Raw genomic sequence first — 20,876 nt, forward strand, 5'->3', positions numbered from 1 at the left:
TGGTTTCAAACCCTTCGACAAACGTCCGGTCCTCCAGCTGGAGCGGTGTTTCTTACGGACGTGGGGGTCGAAGCTCAACCACTGCCCGGACTTCACTCGTGTGCGTTAGAAGGAGAAACCGTCCACGGGACTCCGATGTAAGAAAGGATAAACAAGTATTTTATCCCACAGCTTGCAGTATCTTCTTACAGGGATACTCAAGGTTACGTTCTCCTCAACCAGCAAAACTGTGCTACGGTAAGAAACACGCGTGGCTCGGCTCGATCGCTGCTTGAGACTCCTCCCACAAAACAAAAATGGCCTCTCCCGCGTTCCTTCTTCCGTGTACCCACAAGACCTCTCTCTTAAAGCGACAGTACAAGTATATGACGGTCGTTATAAAACATACATAAAAGTAAATAATAACATAAAATAAAATGTAGTAAACACAAATAACAGCACACAGACAGGATTTGGTGATATTTCATACTCAAACAAAATAAAATAAAAACATTAATTTTAACCTGGTTACAAGGGCAGGGACGGATTAAACCAATCTGGGGCCCGGGGCACAATAATTCACGAGGCCCCCCTATAACAACACCAGAGAGCCTGAATGCAATTTCACCAAGCAGTTTTGATTAGTCATGTGACTTACAGTAATCACCGGAAACAACGCAACGCATGTGATATTATTAAAGGACCTACAAAACGTTACATTATTATTATTATTATTGTTGTTGTTGTTATTATTATTTCACCCGTCAACAGCACTAACTGCTAAGGCGCGCAAACGCCACCATGATTGAGAATTCTAGTGAAATCATGTCTTATATAAACCCTGGTAATCGACATTACCTCTTGTAATGATTATTTATAGAAGGGGTAATCATTGGGCAGATTTCAGAGGACGTAATTTCGGTAATCTTGGGGGCCCCCAGAAGGGTGGGGCCCTGGGGCCCGGGCCCCGTCGGCCCGTGCATTAATCCGTCCATGATTGAGGGGTCATTTCAGTGAGATAAACTATCTGCTTTGTTTTTGACTTTGCTTTTTTTGTTTTGTTTTGTTTTTGTCATACGTGTGAATTGTACAGAACTGTTGTCATTGTTGGTTACTAAATGAATAAATAAATGTGAAAATGTGCTTTACAAATAAACTGACCCCCCCCCTCTCTAATTTGTGGGAATCTCCGGAGTTAGGTCATAGTCGTGGTCATAAAATAGAGCACAGCCGCTGTACCAGTCAAACGTATCGGTATAACCCCCCCCCCACCACCACCACCGGCTCACTGTGGCCAAGCAGTAGTGTGGCTACTCCCGTCGCCTATCAACAACCGCTTGTGGGTTTCACGGCCTTTGCAAGGTTCAGTTCCCATCCTGTGCACTTTAAGCACCGCGGGCAGCTCAAGACGAGGGGCGCACTGCTGCGGGCAAAGTCAGTGAATGAATCGCGTTTGATCAACTCGAGGTTGATACGAATCGATTCTCATATTGTACTTGAATATGAATTATGTACCGAATCGAACGCTGATGACTCGTTCACTGCAAAAAATAAAACATCAGTGAAGGAGTCTCAAACTAGGGACAGGAGAGGGTCATTTGTCCATCTCAGGTTATTTACAACATGTCATGAGATCTGACAACCACCTGCCTGCCCATAGAGTCATCATAAGAGACAGACTGAGAATAAAGACCTTCAGAGTACTCAGCTTGGGTGAGTTTTAGGTGGGTAGCTTTATTTGATCAGCAAATTACTGGAATGTGTGGAAGAGACAGTAGGAGGACTATAAGTTGTGCAGTGCACATACTGTGATAACAATGCAACACAGGCTCAACCACAGAGACAGCTCCTGAGAGCTACCCAGCTTAAAGTCGCTTCATGTCCTTAGAAACCAGTGGCACCAGTGATCCACTGGATGCTGTCATTTGGTGCAATGTGTCATTCCTATAGCTACCACCGCCAACCATATCCCCTTTGTTGGACCGGTAAGTTACACATCAAAAGCAGTGGAGAAGAGAAATACACAATATAAAATATGCAAATAGCAACCCATTAAAACAGGTTATATCGCTTTGATAGTAAATGTCCTGCCAAATTTGACCGTGCCATGCATACAAATGAAAGGCATGATTGTTTTCTTTCCCTTTGCTTTTTCTTTTCTTTTTGATATTACTGTGGAAGATTTATTCAGTAACTACAAAACACAAATAATCCTAGAAATAATTAGGAGGGGTCCAAACCCGGCATGAAATCATGACCAGATAAAGACTGATGGGATTTAAGACTGAACAACAAATTCTCTCTTGCTCCCCGTGTCTGTGTGGGTTTCCTCCGGGTGCTCCGGTTTTCCTCCCACAGCCCAAAGACATGTAGGCCAGGTGAATAGGCCATACTAAGTTGCCCCTAGGTATGAGTGTGTGTATGTGTGTGTGTGTGTGTGTGTGTGTGTGTGTGTGTGTGTGTGTGTGTGTGTGTGTGTGTGTGTGATGGCCTGGCGGCCTGTCCAGGGTGTCTCCTCGCCTGCTGCCCGATGACTGCTGGGATAGGCTCCAGCGACCCTGAGAGCAGGATAAGCGGTTCGGATAACGGAAAAAATGGATGGATGGATGTGACTGTGAGAGATTTATTCAGTAACTAAAACACCAAAAATCCTAGAAATAATTAGGACGGGTCCACAGAAAAACTTCCCAAATTATTTCAAACCCAGCATGAAATCATGACCAGATAAAGATGTGGCATTGATTGGATTTAAGACTGAACAACAAATTCTCCACCTCAAAACAAGATGGGTGTGTGTGTGTGTGTGTGTGTGTGTGTGTGTGTGTGTGTGTGTGTGTGTGTGTGTGTGTGTGTGTGTGTGTGTGTGTGTGTGTGTGTGTGTGTGTGTAAGAGGGAGTGAGACGGACAGAAAGAGAGACAGTGAGTGACAGGGGGAGAGACAAGCTCCCTGTTGGCAGGTAATAATAACATCATCCTCTGCTTCGGCAGGCATTAGCACAGGAAATATGAGAAGCATCTTACACCTCTGGAGAGTATGGCACCCGGATTGTAAGGTCCAAGTGTTGCTGCTTATGAGTGGCGCTCGTGACAAATCAAAAGGCCACGGGGTCACAACAGTCATCTGGTGCCTTTAGATATTGATCAATAAATCAATGAATCCGGTAAGCTTTTCAAAAAACACCTATTTATATAGCTTTGAAATAATTGAGAAAAGCACATCTTAATATCGATAACAACCACTATTCAGGAGCGCCATTAAAGTAGCGTTAATTATTTATTGAACTTCACTGACTTGCTCTGTATGTCACACTCAGTCGATCACAGATATCATTAATTTACTCCATAATTAGCTGGGCCCAGGCCAGATCAGCATGCTTTTGGCTGGGCCTTTGTATTGGGTAGGGAAATTGTTTGTTAAGCTTGGCCGACCACAGAACACCGAATGAAACGTTTGACAGATTGCCTAAAAGGCCCCCGCCCTCGTCTAGTCGAGGTGAAATGAGAAGCAGACCGCGCAGACGGACATCAACTCACCTCCACCTTCTAACTCACTCTCTGAATTGTTGCATAGTAATGTATTTACAGCTTTGTTGCCTTCGCTGCCACACTCTGAGCACGGAGACAGACAAAACGAGATGCACAGAGTGAAGGAGGACGAGTAGGAACAATATAAGAGAGAGAGAGAGGGGGGGGGGGACATTTCAAGAGTGGACTTTGGGAGTAGGCTCTTTAGCGTGTGGAGCGAAGGAAGAACTGTTTGTCTCTTCCCATTGCATTTGCTTTAGCAAGGATGAGTCCTACTGCATGAAAGAGCAGTGAGCCACTGGGGCATGGACCCTGGTGTGGAGTTACCATGCCAACTGAAACATGACAGGACATCTTGGTGTCTGCCAGATGGCATAGTGGCACCACGGATGCCAGGGCCTGCTGCTTAGCTTTCCGGGGGGAGGATCACTGTAGTGCAGTGTGTGTCTCTTGTTATTTCTCTTGTTTTTGTGTGTGTGTGTGTGTGTGTGTAGGGTGTCAATACTAAGATTAACCATGCCAGAATCTCGTGAAACCCCATTACAAACACACACACACACACACACACACACACACACACACACACACACACACACACACACACACACACACACACACAGACTGTCACAAACACAAGTGGATTTCCCTCAAAATCCTTATCTCAAATTAAGTGCCTTCACTTTTGACTGCACACATGCCGCTTTAGCGCCAAATCTGAGCTAAATCCTAATCCATATGGCCTCTGCCAGTCAAATTAAATTAGCGAGATAGGCTGAAAGTGAAATATAAGCTTCACAGAGTCAGAGATAAGTTCAGTCAAACCTTCAGCAATGAGCAGGTATGGCCTGTGCCTGTGAATGTGATAATTGAACGGGAGAAAAACACCCCTGCATGCTTATGAGCCGAGCGCGGTCTTGCTGCACAAGTTACCCATTCATCAAATGGTCGCAGCTTCTGATGAGCAAAGAGCTGCGACTTGTCATATAAGAAGGCATATGGTGTGTATGTGCAAGGAGCATCCTCAGCTGGGTGAAAGGGGAAAAGGAAGAGTATGTGATAGAGATTTAACGGTACCACCAGGCCAAGGGTGAACTTAAAAGGATTAAGATCAAGTGGAGAGGACACAAAGGTTTTGAAAGAAACATCAGAGATTTCTCAGAGCCGAGGTCTCTGGCAAACCAGATATCATTTCTCAAAAAGAAAGGGTAGTGGTCAGAGCCCAGATATATATATATAGCATTTTTTTCCAAAACCATCAATGGTGTTGAGTGCTCAACTAATGAGGAGCGGAATATCAACAGGGACACAGGAAAAAAGATGTTAATGCATAGCAGTACAGGCCTGTTTCGTGCATCTCCCACTCATCAGCTGCTGATTTTTTATTCACAAAGAATCATACTGTTATGTTGCCCAGCGTCACGACCCTAATTTCAGTTGGACAGCGACCAATCAGATGGAGAAACATTCAAATTATAACAACCAATGGGGTAGGTACTTATGATGCACAACAACCAATAGAGGGGTAGAAAAAATTACAACCAACGGGTCTGGGGCTTGTTTTGAAAAGCATTTAGGGGCCAGGGCACTGCTGAAATGGCGTACATTAAAAATATAACAAGGTGACTTATGTGAATTATGTATTGGGGTGGTGTTGGGGCACAGTTGGGAGGACAGGTAGTTAAAAAAACATATTTAAAAACCCATATTTAAAAAAGCATATTAAAAAAAAACTTATGTCATATGTGTGTCATCTAATGGGGGGTGATAAAGATGTTTTACCTATAGTTACAAAGGAGATCTTTTTTCGGTGTCTACAGCTGGTGGCCAACTCGTTTCTATTATTCAAGGTGGACATATCAGGTCTGCAAATAATAAAATACTTTTCTGCCAAGCACAGGTTATATTGATATTTTAACTACCTGTCCTTCCAACTGTGCCCCAACACCACCCCACTATATAATTCACATAAATTACCTTGTTATGTTTTAATGTAGGCCATTTCAACAGTGCCCTGGCCCCTGAATGCTTTTCAAAACAAGCCCCAGTCCCTTAACCCATTGGTTGTAATGTTTTTTACCCCTCCATTGGTTGCTGTGCATCATAAATACCTACCACATTGGTTGTTATAGTTTAAATGTTTGCTGCCCAACCAAAATTAGGGGCATGACGCTGGGCAACGTAAACTGTATGATTCTTTGTTTAACCACATTAGCAGCTGATGAAACAGGCCTGTACTGCAACGCATTACAACTTTTTTTCCCTGTATCTGTGTTGATATTCCACTCCTCATTAGTAGAGCACTTATAACAACACCATTGACAGTTTTGGGGGAAAAAACTATATGTATATACACTACCGTTCAAAAGTTTGGGATCACCCAAACAATTTCGTGTTTTCCATGAAAAGTCACACTTATTCACCACCATATGTTGTGAAATGAATAGAAAATAGAGTCAAGACATTGACAAGGTTAGAAATAATGATTTTTATTTGAAATAAGATTTTTTTTACATCAAACTTTGCTTTCGTTAAAGAATCCTCCATTTGCAGCAATTACAGCATTGCAGACCTTTGGCATTCTAGCTGTTAATTTGTTGAGGTAATCTGGAGAAATTGCACCCCACGCTTCCAGAAGCAGCTCCCACAAGTTGGATTGGTTGGATGGGCACTTCTTTGAGCAGATTGAGTTTCTGGAGCATCACATTTGTGGGGTCAATTAAACGCTCAAAATGGCCAGAAAAAGAGAACTTTCATCTGAAACTCGACAGTCTATTCTTGTTCTTAGAAATGAAGGCTATTCCATGCGAGAAATTGCTAAGAAATTGAAGATTTCCTACACCGGTGTGTACTACTCCCTTCAGAGGACAGCACAAACAGGCTCTAACAGGTACTATTTAATGAAGATGCCAGTTGGGGACCTGTGAGGCGTCTGTTTCTCAAACTAGAGACTCTAATGTACTTATCTTCTTGCTCAGTTGTGCAACGCGGCCTCCCACTTCTTTTTCTACTCTGGTTAGAGCCTGTTTGTGCTGTCCTCTGAAGGGAGTAGTACACACCGGTGTAGGAAATCTTCAATTTCTTAGCAATTTCTCGCATGGAATAGCCTTCATTTCTAAGAACAAGAATAGACTGTCGAGTTTCAGATGAAAGTTCTCTTTTTCTGGCCATTTTGAGCGTTTAATTGACCCCACAAATGTGATGCTCCAGAAACTCAATCTGCTCAAAGAAGTGCCCATCCAACCAATCCAACTTGTGGGAGCTGCTTCTGGAAGCATGGGGTGCAATTTCTCCAGATTACCTCAACAAATTAACAGCTAGAATGCCAAAGGTCTGCAATGCTGTAATTGCTGCAAATGGAGGATTCTTTGACGAAAGCAAAGTTTGATGTAAAAAAAATCTTATTTCAAATACAAATCATTATTTCTAACCTTGTCAATGTCTTGACTCTATTTTCTATTCATTTCACAACATATGGTGGTGAATAAGTGTGACTTTTCATGGAAAACACAAAATTGTTTGGGTGATCCCAAACTTTTGAACGGTAGTGTATATATATATATATATATATATATATATAAAATGGAAATGAAAGTAATAGTCTACAAAACGCTGGATTTGCACCTTATCTATTTATAAGGCTTAGTGCTGCTTTAAAGTATTTTAAGACTTTCTAAATTAATCCCGAAAGAGCAAATAATGTAGTAGCCTACTCTAAATTCAGAGATATCTAATGTATTTTTAATAAATGTGGGAATAACCCTGAATTCACAAAAAAATAGATTAGCATTTTGAACTATTTAATGATACTCTAAGTTTTTACATTTTGCATGAACTTGTGAAAATGTAGATGAAGAAAAATTGTTAACACCAGGGTAATGAGTAAAAAGTGAAAATAGTTTCAGAGACGTGTGTATTTCTCTTCTTTTGAGTGGAGCTGCTAATGAGCCCAGTCGACATCCAGCAATTGGCCAAACTCACTGTTCAGCACACTGTCAAACTGCATGCACAGACATAAAAAAAGGCATCCACAAATTGTGTTCTTGACCCGATGTTGGATCGGTCTAATCCCTGTCACTTGTCTCGATCGGCTATGTCTAAGACATTCTTTGACTTCATGGTCCAGAGTTGTCCTGTTGACCCCTGGAGATTTCGTAATCCTCCATCTAAAAAAAAACAACATATTTTTTCCCCCTCAGATACATCATTCTTATTCAAACAATTTATTTTCTTTCTTCTTTTTTTATAGACAGTACTCTTAACTATTGTGTATTTTCTTCTGATTAAGCATTGTAATATCTGATCGCGCACCTTTATTATTAGATATTCAATTACCTACTTAAATATGTAATCCACTGCATTGGAGATTCAACTCCCTTCTCTTGGCGAACAAAGAATTTGGGTTCATTTTGACGTCAATTGATAATTTCCTTGCCTTTAATCAGCGTGACTCCACTTCTTGTTCTTTACTTTGGGAGGCACTTAAATCTTATCTTAGAGGGCAAATTATTTCTTTCTCCATTTATTCAACTAAACAACTAACACTAAGTTAAGTGAAATTACTTCTGCGATAAGTAACCTCAATTAGAGATATGCCCCGAATCCTTCTCCAGAACTTCTTTAGCGGCGCTTTGATTTACAAGCAAAATTCGACCTGGTTTCAACCTGAGATAGAGGGCCTGTTACAACGTACCTGCGGTTCATATTATGAACATGGCAACAAATCAAGTTGTTTGTTGGCTCATCATCTAAGGCGACAAGTTTCTTCATGTCTGATACCTCAAATAAAAAACACTTACAGATCCCATGGAAATTAATGCCACTTTTAAATCATTTTACTCTTCATTATATAAATCTGAATACCCAAAAAGATGATCCAAAAATGAAAGAATTTCTTGAAAATCTTACAAATCCTGTTATTGATCCGAGTTCTGCAAAAGAATTGGACACCCCACTCTCTTTTGAAGAAGTAACACAGTCGATTAAAGTGATGCAATCTAATAAAGCTCCAGGCCTGGGTTGGTTTCCGATTGGGTTTTTTAAAACGTTTATTAGAAAACTGGCGCCATTGCTTTTAGCTATGTTCAACAAGTCATTGGAATGTGGTTCATTGCCACCAACTCTGACTAAAGAATCAATAGCTCTTCTCAAGAAGGATAAAGATCCAACTTCCTGTGGTTTTTACAGACAATTAACTCTACTTAATGCTGATGGAAAGATGTTGGCTAAAGCAATTGAGTCTCGCTTAGAGAATGTGCAGCCTTATATCTGAGGAGCAAAATGGTTTTATGAAGGGATGCCAGGTGTTTTTTAACACTCGCACACTCTCTAAACAATCGGCTGAACTCCCTGAGACTGTAAGTTCCCTAGACGCTGAAAAGGCATTCAACAGGGTAGAGTGGGAGTACATGTTTGTGGGATTAAAGAAATTTGGATTTGGTGACAAATTTATCTCCTGGATTCGTCTCCTTTACATGTCTCCTCGAGCTAGTGTTCATACAAATGATGCTCATTCTGATTATTTTGTTCTCAAACGTGGAACTTGCCGAAGTTGTCCTCTGTCGCCCTCACTTTCCCCCGTCGCCATCGAGCCGCTGTCAATTATATTATGGTCCACCCCCTTAATTAAAGGTATCACTCGAAATAGGGCGGAATACAAATGATTGCTATATGCTGACGACTTACTATTGTATGTAACTGACCCAGCAGCCTCTGTTCCTGTTATTCTAAATATTCTGGAAAAATTCAGTTCCTTTTCAAGTTATAAGTTAAACTTGGGGAAGAGTGAATGTTTTCCTGTCAATGTTGCAGCATTGCAACTTCAGCAGTCAGAGCTGCCTTCTTAATTTATTCATTCAGGTTTTAAATATCTGAGTATTAATGTGACTCATTCATTATCTAATCTTTCATCAACAAATTCAACTCACTTCATCTCAAAGATAAAACCTGATATTCAGAGTTGGAGTAACCTCCCTGTTTCATTGATTGGCTAAATTAATGTTGTTGAAATGAATATATTAATTACACTTATTTTCTTGTTCCATTCAATTCCTTTATTTTTGCCAAAACCTTTTTTAACTCGCTGGACAAGATATTTTTTTCTTTTTATTTGGGGTGGGAAATCACCAAGGGTTAACAAAACTTTATTACAGAGATGCAGATTTAGCGGTGGGCTTGGCCTACTTAATTTTCAGTTGTATTGTTGGGCATCACACATCCATAAACTTTCTAACTGGGTAGGATGTCCTGAATCTTCCTGGGTGAACTTAGAATTATCATCTTGTAGGGCATCTTCTATTTCTGCTTTACTTTATTCTTCTCTACCCACAAAAATCTTTCAATACACCGATAATCCATTGGTATGTAATACATTTAAGATCTGGTATTGATTTAGACATCATTGGACATTTGTTGCTGCGTCCTGTCTGGGTCCTTTACACAATAATCGTTTATTTCTTCCATCAGTTTTGGATTCTACCTTTCCTCTAAACTATGACAAGGGCATTAAACATTTTCAAAATTTGTACGTAGATGGTGTCTTCGACAGTTTTGCCAACGTGTCTTCTACTTATGGTTTATCTACAACTCATTTGTTTCATTATTTTCGAATTCATAAGTTCGTTTTAAATTCCCCTCTGTACCTCCCAAGCAACCTTGGGAAAGCTTGCTTTCACTTAATCCACAACAGAGAGGAATGGTTTCAAAAATATATGACTTGATTCTGTCATTAGGCAGCCAGCCAATCATCAAAATTAAGAATGTATGGGGAAAGAAATTGGGAACACAGTTAAGTGAAGAGTTTTGGGAGGAATCTATAGATAGGATATGGTCTACCTACCACATGGTGTGCTTGTCTTGGACTTATTCAATTCAGAGTTCTACATAGGGTTAACTTCTCTAAGACTAGACTATCTGAAATATTTCCTGAAATAGAAGACAAATATAAAAGATGTCATGGCTCTTCTTGGCATCTGAGCCATATGCTTTTTTGTTGTTTTTGGACTGGTTTCTTCACTATTATGTCCAGCGTACTTGGAGTAAATATGCAACCATGACAATTGATTGCAATATTTGGGACCCCTGACAGTTCAGTTTCATTACATTCTGTGCAAAAATATATTATAGCTTTCACATCCTTACCATCCAGACATTCGTTATTATTGCATTGGAAGTCTGCTAGGTGTCCCTCCATTTCCCAGTGGCTTGCACCATCTTTTTTTCTTTTTCTGTAATAAAACTCAAGAAAATTAAATATACACTGAGAGGATCTACTGAAAAGTTCTTTCACAAATGGCAACCTTTTATATCTTATTTCACAGGATTATGGGTATCGTCTGATTGAATGTTTGCCTGCTCTTTGACACCACAGGGTACATACAATCAGTCGAATATGCTCTAGTCTCGTTGAGCCGTAGTGGGCGGGTTGTGTTTACGTGTGCGTGTATGTCTATTCTATTTTCTGTTGTTTTTCCTCTCCCATATTCTCTATCCAGGGAGAGGGTTTTTCTGTTTTTGTTTCTTGCAAAGATGCAAATTGTATATGTGTGATTGAAAATATGTAATTACTCTTCTTCAATAAAACTATTTGGGAAAAAAAGGTATCCATGAGTTTGTCTGACTCTGTTTAAATAGGACACAAAGTAAAAAAAAAACCCTGGAAACTGAGCTATCCCTTTAGAATGTGTCTGTGAAGAAATAGTTTTTTCTAAAACACGTTGTGTCTCAGAAGAGGTACTTTCATGGAGTTGCCATGTAACAGAGTAGCGTAAGTGTTAAAACTCATCCTTGCGTGTTTTGCCTTAATTGGTTACGTCATTGCAGGAAAAGCAGAACATCAAAATAAAGGTTGCCACTTAAATCCCGTTTTTCATCTCCTCTTAGTAATTGTAACACCACCCCTGTTTCCTCTCCACATATAATTAGGCATCCATGAAACCCTCTGACCCCAAAAAGCCATTAAATGACAGGAAATAGGCGACATCTTAAGTTTAGCTCAGGCATGTTATTTTAGTTCTCGAGAGCTCAATGTATTTCAAAAGACACAGAATCTCACATTTCTTTGGTCAGAGGACATAAATCACTGCAGCACATGAAAACCTGGCTACTTTGATGAATGGTCGCTTTCTCATCGAGTAAAACACCGCATTAGTCTTCCTGAATAAAAACTGGGACGAATGACAACACCGATGTCTGCATCTCCAAAAATGACTGATTTCTTCAACTGTCAATCTTTTTAAAGGATCTGCTAGAAATCCAAGCATTGTTTATGAAATTCTGCTGGAATAAAGTTTACCCCTGTTGCTGCCAGAGAGAAAAGAGATTGTAAGGAGACACAAGCGATGCTTTCTCATACATACAGAACACACTCGTACCCTGTGATAAAAATAGCTGCACTTTGACATGGGCACTCAGATGGGAGGTTTGAGGGTCCTCCCAGAATGTGTCTTTTTTCAGACATCTCATGCATTTCTGCACAATTGCACACATCCCCTTTTGCACTTTTGATATGTTGTCAATGGACTGGCAATTGGCGTCGTCATTAGGGCAATGCTTAAGAGATTTTGCTTGAAGTCAGGATCATCTACTGATTTAGATACTTGTCTTTTTAGGTACGGAAATGATGCACTCACATCACACCCATATTAAAAGTTAAAAGTAAATTAAAAATATAAAAATAAAGAAGATTATTAGTTAGACTATTATTGTTATTATTAAAAGATTATAAGATTAAAAATTAATCTAGGGGTGAACCCAAATTTTGATCACATCAGTTTTAAGGTGTGTATGTGTGTGTGGGTGTGTGTGGGTGTGTGTTCTCTCAACACTGAGTGGAATACTTGCACTCACACTCTCAGAACTTATGTTAAAATATATATATGCACTCGTTCACTCATCTGTCAAAATCTAGCACAGAATTTCACATTCTCCTGCCTAGACATAAACTGTTAAAAAGTGAAAAAGCATATATTATGTAAGTCCGCTCAGTGAACCGGCATTGTTTTTGTCCAGCTGCCACATCCCTGAGGTACATACTGACGTAGGGTATATTAATCGTTCACGCTTACATCAATCCTAAAGTCTAAGTTGAAATAAGCAAGGGCACTCTGGAGAGAAAAGAGATTAAGAATTGAAGCAATTCCATTATCATTCATAAATAATAAAGACCGATTTATCATCTGCGAGATACTTCGGCATAAATTGATAGTTTCAGCAGGAGACAGGGAGAATGATTTGCCCCGGTAATTTCATTTCACCGACACATCAATCAGTCTGCAACTCTTTCCTAGCGAATGCTGCTTTGTGTGATTGAAAGGCGTATGGAGCTTGTTTCCCCAATGACAAAATGTGTGCTTTGAAAGTAGCTTTGAGCAGCTTGAAAGTTGCAGCTCGGAATTACTTTTCTTGGGAAATCAAAAAGTGCATAATATTTCAAGTTAAACTGCCACTGTTGGTATTTCTGCAGAGATTTTTGATGTTTAACGTCTTTTTGTTCACTAATTGAAAGGGTCTTAGGAGACAGCCTTGACCAGTGCCTCATTGTCCTGCAGCAGAATTGGAGATGAAGCATGTGTGTGGGTGGTGCTGAAGAAGCCCCCTTGTCAGTCAGATAAAATGCTGCTGGAGTTCTCTCACATATCTTTAGCACCATCATCATTAAATCTATTAGCATAGCAATGGATGGCCAGTGGTTAGTTCTGCCGCACAAACGTGCAGAAAATAGCATCTCACCACTTCATCAGCATCGTGCTTTGTAAACAGCAGCTCAGCTGGTCGTTTTACAGAGCGAGACATGTTTCTGGATTCCATAAATGATTCATACGCTCTCCAGTAATAGACTCATCCTTTGCATGTAAGTATGAAAAACAGAAAAGAGCTTTGGGAAATATCACAATGGACAGCGCTGAATTTGTGCTATTGTGCAAAGCTGACGAGATTGTACGATTGTTCTAAGTTTTGTTCCAAAACAAGACATCCATTCTTTAGGGAATAAAACTGAAAAGTTAGACTCACAAAGGAACTGATGGCAGTGAATGCAAAGAAATCAAAGTGTTTGAAAAGACAGCAGGGAAGTTAAAGTAAAAATCTTGAAGACTTACATGAAAACAGATTTCCTTTTTAGTTAATTTCTATTGCTTGTGTTTTAATCCATCCATCCATTAACCAAACCACTTAACCTGCTCTCAGTGTCACGGGGACGCTGGAGCCTATCTCAGCAGTCACTGGATGGCAGGCGGGGAGACACCCTGGACAGGCCGCCAGGCCATCACACACACATAGGGAGAATTTAGTACAGCTGATTCACCTGACCTACATGTCTTTGGACTATGGGAGGAAACCGGAGCACCCGGAGGAAACCCACACAGACACGGGGAGAACATGCAAAATCCACACAGAGGATGACCCGGGACAACCCCCAAGGTTAGACTACCCCGGGGCTCGAACCCAGGACCTTCTTGCTGTGAAGTGACCGCGTTAACCACTGTGCCACCATGCCGCCCGGTGCATTAATGACAACAGATAATTCACAAATGCCAGATCCAAGTTGTGAACACATTTATACGGAGTTGGCCATTCCAGTGGATGCTGTGGGGTCAAACTTTCTTGAGAAATGATAAGGAGTGTGAGCGTTTTGCCTGTTTGGTGTAGCGGCCAAATTAAATAGATGGCAGATAGCATTGAGTCTGAAGAAGAAGCAGAAATGTTGTGGCTCGCATGCAGATGTAACCAGGTTAAAATTAATGTTTTTATTTTATTTTGTTTGAGTATGAAATATCACCAAATCCTGTCTGTGTGCTGTTATTTGTGTTTACTACATTTTATTTTATGTCATTATTTACTTTTATGTATGTTTTCCAACGACCGTCATATACGTGTACTGTCGCTTTAAGAGAGAGGTCTTGTGGGTACACGGAAGACGGAACGCGGGAGAGGCCATTTTTGTTTTGTGGGAGGAGTCTCAAGCAGCAATCGAGCCGAGCCACACGTGTTTCTTACCGTGGGACAGTTTTGCTGGTTGAGGAGAACGTAACCTTGAGTATCCCTGTAAGAAGATACTGCAAGCTGTGGGATAAAATACTTGTTTATCCTTTCTTACATCGGAGTCCCGTGGACGGTTTCTACTTCTAACGCACACGAGTGGAGTCCAGGCAGTGGTTGAACTTCGACCCCCACGTCCGTAAGAAACACCGCTCCCGCTGGAGGACTGGACGGTTGTCGAAGGGTTTGAAACCAAAATAAATGGCAAGGTGGGCCAAATAGAGTCCTGTGTGTCCCCGCTCCTTCCTTGATCATGATGATGATGATGAGAGACTGAGGGCCCCCCACAACACCTGGGACCCCACCGAAAATAGAACACAACGCAGAGCTAACGATGAGAGTGACGGGCGCGGTAGAGCATAGGACTGCCCCCGTTACATTGGTGCCGTGACCCTCCTGGATTCTGAGAGTGACATCAGTTGCTCGCCGCGGGAGGCTGCTGTCGTCATCAAGCCCCAGACGTCCTCAGGTATTTCTATAGACTGTACGCTCATGTTACAGTGGACTGGAGTTGAGCTGTGTGGACACTGGACAGTCATAGCTGTGGTTACCATGGACTGGGCTTGTGAACAGGACATTTGTATATACTGAAGGAAGAAAAACACACGAAAAAAAAGGAAAAAAGGTTAATGTTGATGTGATTGAATAATCTATTGATCTAAACTACTGGATTTGTGCATATGTGATTAATCTATTGGTGAATTTGTTGATTGTGTGTGATTGTTTCAATCTCTTAGTGATTTCTAGATTCAATTATTTAAATGAATTGAGCTTTTCACTTTTTTATTTTATTTTTTATTTTATCTGAGTGTTAGAGGTAGGAACATGGCAGAGGGTGGTTCGTACGTAGGTGGGGGTAACATTGCTGATCAGGATCTTTTGGATCGCCAGTGTGCTATGGAGAGGGGGTACCAGTTAGATGTGGGTGGGGGTTTACGGCTAGGTGTAGGTAGGAGTTTCGGGCAGCTCTTAGAGGGCGGGGAACCAGACACCAGAGCACCAGGACCTAGAGACCCGACCACATTTGGCACTCCTCAGTTCACCTCCACACGCTACGTAGAATGGGCCAGGCCAGTTATCAGCGAAGGGGCTGTGCTGGGTAACAGCGAGCAGCCAGTGGGTGAGTTAGCCATGCTCATTACTCGGTTAGCAGAGAAGATAGGAGAGTCAATCACTGCTAAGCTGCAGGAAACACAAATGCTTAGAAACACACACACAGACAGTGCTAGGTCTGCTGAACCGTGTTCGGAGACAGCTCCTAGTGTTAGAGTAGTAATGCAGACAGACGCTAGGGAGCCTCCTATTTTCAGGGGCGATAGCTCTGATAAGTTTACAGTTCATGAGTGGGAGAGCCTTATGACTTTGTATTTGAGGAAGCGAGCCATTCCAGTTAGTGAGCAGTCACATGAGATTCTAGCTAAGCTTATGGGGAAAGCAGGGGACGTGGTGAGGATAAAGCTGCGCAACACATCTGTCGACCACATAGCGAACCCCCACATTATTTTTGATGTACTGAAGCAACACTTTAGTGACTTCACATACTCGAGCATGCCCCTGGCGGACTTTTACAGTACGCTGCCCAAGCCAGGTGAGGACGCTATGGAGTATTGGATTAGGCTTAATAAGACAGTGGAGGTGGCTGACGAATGCTTGAAGTGGCAGGGCCGTAGTATTGAAGAGCCAAGCCACGAGGTAAGCATGATGTTTATCAAACACTGTCCAGATCAGTCTCTTGCCAATGTTTTTAAGTTCAAGTCCGCAGGGAAATGGTCTGCTAGCGAGATCCAGGAGAGGCTTGATGAGCACATGCTGGAGAGGAAGTCCCGTGTTGCTGCAGGTGGACAACGTGAAGCAGGCGCGGTAGAGCGTAGGTTCCATTCACAGGTTCATGTCCCTGTAGTCGACATGGCTCCCGACTTGAACACGACCGTGCCGGTGGTGCCATCTCCCGTCCCGGCTCATGCGTCATCTCCTATACCATTTTGTGCAAGGTCTCCTACACCGTCTCCTGCACCTGTCTCTGGCGGTGATGATTATATGAGGAGTTTGGTGAGCTTGCTAGACCGTTTGGTCAAAATGCAGACTCAGGTTCCAGTTAGCGCTGCAGTCCGGACACCGACGCAGACTCAACCGCCAGCTAGCGCCGCAGGGCAGGTGTCAGACGCACCGCAGAGGTTGTGCAGGGTTTGTAAGTCTCCGGATCACTCCACATTTTCCCACTGCAGCCGGGAGAACCGATGTATAAACTGTTTGTCTCCTGGTCATTGGAAGAGGGACTGTCCTCACCCTCAGCCGCCCAACCAGCTCCGTTCTCAGCCTGGTGGAAGAGCTGGTCGTCAGTCTCGTCCGTTAAACTACTAAACCCACACCTAGAGAGGGATGGTGTGGGTAATGTAGATGTATCCCTCACTGATGTCTCCGACCTGGCTCACTTGTATGAAGACAAGTGTGCCAAAGCACCTCAGGGTTCGCGTATGGTCATTCAGGCGACACAGAGGATTCAGGCTTTCAGTGACTTGTTCTATGCTCCTGTTCTTGTCAACCAGAGTGTGCAGCTTAATGGCATGTTGGATACTGGCTCTATGTCATGCAGTATCAGTGAAAATGCAGTAGAGAAGCTCCGCTCTGGGGGTGTTTTACCTGAGAAGCAGCAGCCTGAAGAGAACATTGTCTTGATTGGCTGCGGTGGTCTGGAGACTAGGCCTGATGGTTTTTATGACCTCAACATGCAGCTTTATGGTGTTTCCTTTGTCATACCCACTCTGGTCGTGCCCGGTCAGCATGATGATCTGATAGTCGGCACAAACGTCATTAAACATGTGGCCCATGTACTCAAGAGTGGTACTGAGTACTGGGACATCGCGTCCAGACAGGAACATCCATCTAGTCCTGACGTTGAACAGTTCTTGTCCATGTTCACGAATGTAGAGCGCTGGAGGGGTGGTGCAGTTCCTGAGAAGATAGGTACTGTTAAGCTCACCCAGGCCGTGACACTCTTACCGAGGCACGAGCACTTAGTCTGGGGCAGACTTCCTGCTAAGGTGCCTATGTCAGCTGGAAGCACTGTTGTTGTGGAGTCGACAGACTCCAAGGCCATGCCACGCAGTGTCCTCGTAGGTCGACTTGTCACACCGCTCTGGGGTGATAGGTGGGTACCCATGACTGTTGTCAATCCATCTGACAAAGCCATCACACTGAAAAGGAACTGCAAGTTGGCTGATGTGTTTCCATGCTTGGCGATTGAGGACTTTAATGTTTTCCAGGGACTGCAATCAGTTGCAGGGAGGCATGAGTCCAATGCCACAGATAGTGCCTGTCCCCCTGTCCAGCCGGCTAGGAGTTTGTCAGAGCTCGGACTCAGTGACATTGACCTCAGCTCCTGTCAGGTTAGTGAGGCATGCAAGTCCCAGCTCACTCAGCTGCTCACCGAGTACCATGACATCTTCTCCAGGGACTCTCTGGACTGTGGCGAGGTCACAGGATACACACATCGCATCCATCTGGTGGATGAGCGCCCCTTTCGCTTGCCCTACAGGAGGGTTCCCCCAGCCCACTATCAGAAGTTGAGACAGGTTCTCACTGATATGGAGGAGAAAGGGATTATCCGGAAGTCCTCGAGCGCATACGCTTCACCGCTGGTTATGGTATGGAAGAAGGATGGCGGGCTTCGGATCTGCACTGATTTCAGATGGCTGAATGCTCGGACCTTGAAAGACGCTCATCCCTTGCCACACCAGTCGGACTGTCTTGCCGCGCTGGGTGGTAACTGCCTCTTTAGTACGATGGACCTCACCTCTGGCTTCTTCAACATCCCAATGCATGAAGATGACAAGAAGTACACTGCTTTCACGACTCCCCTTGGGTTGCATGAATACAATCGCATGCCACAGGGCCTTTGTAATAGCCCTGCAGCCTTCATGAGAATGATGATTGGGATCTTTGGGGATCTGAACTTCACGAAGCTTTTGTGCTATCTTGATGATCTTCTTGTCTTCGCGCCGTCAGAGGTTGAGGCTCTGTCGAGGCTCCGCACTGTGTTTCAGAGGTTGAGGGAGAACAACTTGAAACTGGCTCCGAAGAAGTGTCATCTGCTGCAGAAGCGGGTGCGGTTTTTGGGCCACGTGGTTGATGGCGGAGGTGTGTCTGTCGATCCCTCCAAAGTAGAGGTCATCTCCAACATGACAGTGCAGGATCTCATGGAAGGTGATGGGTGCACGCCTTCTGTTCGTAGGATCAAATCTTTCCTTGGTATGGTATTTTACTACCAGCATTTCCTCCCGAACTGCTCCTCCGTGGCTAAGCCCCTGTTCGCCCTTACAGCTGGACAAAAGAGGAGGGGGAGGTCGGCTAAGGATAAGAAGCCCCATGGCAGCTTCCGTAAGCTTACCTCCGCAGACTGGACGGTGGAATGTGGAGAAGCATTTGATCTGTTGAAGACGATGTTACTGGAGTGTGTGGTGCTTGCCCATCCAGACTTTGAGGTGCCTTTCATTTTGTCGGTCGATGCGTCTTTGGACGGACTCGGCGCGGTGCTGTCTCAAGTGCCCCGAGGAGAGTCCAAGGCCAGACCTGTTGGTTTTGCAAGCAAGTCCCTCAGTGCCTCACAGCGGAAGTATCCAGCTCATAGACTGGAGTTCATGGCGCTGAAGTGGAGTGTTTGTGAAAAGTTCAGCCACTGGCTGAAGGGTCAAAGCTTCACCGTTTGGACAGATAATAATCCGCTGACTTATCTCCTAACGAAGCCGAAGCTTGACGCGTGTGAGATCCGCTGGGTGTCTAAGTTGGCGTCTTACACCTTCGATCTCAAACACCTGCCAGGGAAGAAAAACGTGGTGGCGGATGCATTGAGTCGCGACCCTTTTTCCAAGCCCGTCAGTCAGAGGCTACTTAGGGAGCCCTACCCGGCCCTTGTTCAGGAAGCCGACGGGGTTGAGGGGGACTCTGTGCAGGATGTTTTCAGACTCAGTTGCCAGTCCCAAACACTGAGTAGTGCGCGATCTGGGTTTGCTTGTGATGCAGCTGAGGTCAGGGCTTTTTGTCAAGCCAAATGTGACTGGCCTGATGCATCAGTATTCACAGCACTCAGTTTGGTCCAGCACGTTCAGCATCTGTCGGGTGGTCAGGATACACTGCCAATGTTATCCACCGAGGAGCTCAGGTTGAGTCAGGAGCAGGACCCCTGCATCTCCAAGGTGTTGCCCTTTGTCGCTGTTCGGAAGCGGCCATCGAGGCGTGAGAGGCATGGTGCTGACCAGAAGGTCCTCAGGCTGCTGAAACAGTGGGAGAAGTTGGAAGTCAATGATGGTGTCTTGTACAGGGTGACAAAGGACCCAGTGTCCAAGCAGAGGAGGTCTCAGTATGTTTTACCTCTGAGTCTGAAAGACAAGGCACTGTCTGGCATCCACGATCACGCTGGTCATCAGGGCCAGGACCGTACTCTCTCTCTTGCAAGGCAGCGTTTTTATTGGCCTGACATGGAGAGGGATATCAGAGCATATGTCAGATGCTGTCGGAGATGTGTGTTTGGGAAGACCCCAGAGCCAGCTGCTTGCGCGCCCCTGGAGAGCATTAAAACTTCCGCACCGATGCAGCTTGTGTGTATGGATTTCTGGTCCGCTGAGGACAGTAAGCAGCGGTCAGTCGATGTCTTAGTGGTTACTGACCACTTCACTAAGCTTGCTCACGCGTTCCCCTGCACCAATCAGACAGCGAAGCAGGTCGCCAAGAAACTCTGGGATCATGTATTCTGTGTTTACGGGTTTCCAGAGAGAATACATTCTGACCAGGGCACAAACTTTGAGAGTAACCTGATTGCAGAGCTTCTCAAGTTGGCGGGTGTAGCGAAGTCCCACACGACGGCTTACCATCCTATGGGTAATGGCGGGACAGAGCGGTTTAATCGCACGATGGGGAATATGCTCCGTTCCCTTCCGCTTCAGCAGAAGCAACAGTGGCCTCAGCAGATCCATTCTCTCACGCTCGCGTACAATGCCACTGTTCACGAGACCACGGGTTACGCGCCTTTCTTCCTGATGTATGGGCGTGTCCCAAGACTGCCGGTGGATGTTATGTTCAGGCAGGTTTTGCATGACCCTCACGTTGTTGATTATGACTCTTATGCTCAGTCTCTGCTTTCCTGTCTAAGGAGTGCAATGGAGATCGCTCAGAAGCACTCCACGGCTGAGCAGCAGCATCAGGCGCGACAGTACAACAGACACGCCAAGGGCACTGTCCTGTCTGTCGGGGATCGTGTTTTGGTTGCGAACCAGAGTGAGCGAGGGAAGAGAAAGTTGGCTGACAAATGGGAGAACGGAGTGTACACGGTTGTCGGTGTCAAC

This window comes from Lampris incognitus, chromosome 2, assembly GCF_029633865.1.
Source record: "Lampris incognitus isolate fLamInc1 chromosome 2, fLamInc1.hap2, whole genome shotgun sequence".
NCBI lineage: Eukaryota > Metazoa > Chordata > Actinopteri > Lampriformes > Lampridae > Lampris > Lampris incognitus.